The sequence below is a fragment of the Octodon degus genome, unplaced genomic scaffold, assembly GCF_000260255.1.
Source record: "Octodon degus isolate 3935 unplaced genomic scaffold, OctDeg1.0 scaffold00251, whole genome shotgun sequence".
Classification (NCBI taxonomy): domain Eukaryota; kingdom Metazoa; phylum Chordata; class Mammalia; order Rodentia; family Octodontidae; genus Octodon; species Octodon degus.
Genome location: NW_004524827.1, coordinates 1,099,649 through 1,100,892, shown reverse-complemented (window position 1 = coordinate 1,100,892; position 1,244 = coordinate 1,099,649). Strand labels below are relative to the sequence as shown.

General features: G+C 39.1%; 1 pseudogene across 1 annotated transcript in view; it reads left to right on the top strand.

Moving 5' to 3' along the window:
- Positions 1-207: 207 nt before the first annotated feature.
- The window catches only part of LOC101584254, an 83,493-nt pseudogene continuing 82,456 nt past the window's right edge, over positions 208-1,244 (top strand). The window contains exon 1 of the transcript XR_001116939.2: positions 208-388. The product of XR_001116939.2 is annotated as a serine/threonine-protein kinase PLK4-like (transcript). The remainder of the gene's footprint in view (positions 389-1,244) is intronic.

Here is a 1,244-nt window from a genome sequence, read left to right as displayed (position 1 = left end):
AGCATATTGTAGCATATGAATCATCTAATCATTGATGCACTATATAAGAATCTATTATATAAATAAAATACATAATTTATCTTACTTGCTTCTATTAATGAACAAGTAGATTGTCTCCATTGTTTTTACCATTAGAAGCAATGTCAAAACAGATATAGCAGAAGTGCCTTCTTTTACAGTCTCTTTCTTCTCTGCTGCACAAGCGAGATGACGAAGGGAACGTCATTCTTTGGAAAGCGAAATAAGACATACACGTTGTGCTGCCACTATGGCTCTAAGGCCTTCCACCTTCAAAAGTCGACTTGTAGCAAATGTGGCTACCCCACCAAGCATAAGAAAAAGTATAACTGGAGTGCAAAGGCTAAAATGCAAAATACCACCGGAAGTGGTTGAATGAGGCACCTTAAAATTGTATATCTCAGATTCAGACATGGATTCCTTGAAAGAACAACTCCTAATCCCAAGAGAGCAGCTGTTGCAGCATCCAGTTCATCTTGAGAATTTCAGCAATTAATCCAAATAAATGCTTTGGTTTTAAAAGAGAAAAAAAAGAATGTCAAAACAAATGGTCCTTCTACCTACGTACAAGAGTATATCTAGATATATATCTAGAAATGTAACTTCCACTTGTTTACATGTTGCCAAATTTAGTAGATGTCAAATTCTTCTCACAAGTGTATATGATTTACTGTCTGATTTAGTTCTGGAAGCACAATACCTTTTATTCAAAATTTAAAGGAGAGATTTGTTTTTGTTCATAGAGTCCACAGATGGCTGGCTCCAAGGCAGAATGGCAAGGTCGAGGGGCACGGTGGAGGAGGAGCTGCTCCCATCATGGCATGTGAGTCAAGGGAGGAGCCAGGAAGGCAGATAAAACCTTTCAGTTACACCCACAGTAGTTCATCTCTTCCATCCAGCCCCACAGCAAGTCACGATCTAATCACCCTCACAAATTCCTGCCTATGATCCCATAAAAGCAATTACTAGTGAGACTGAGTATTTTTCCTATATTTATTGGCTATTCATGTCCTCATCTCTGACCTCTCTTGTCCCACTCTTCTAATGAGTTCCTTACTATTTTCTTTTTGATTGATGATTTTTTAGTATAGTCTTTAAACTAACACTTGTTTCTTTCTATCTCTCTGTCTGCCTCCCTACCTGCCTGCCTGCCTGCCTGTCTGTCTGTCTGTCTGTCTGTCTGTCTGTCTGTCTGTCTCTCTCTCTCTCTCTCTCTCTCTCTCTCT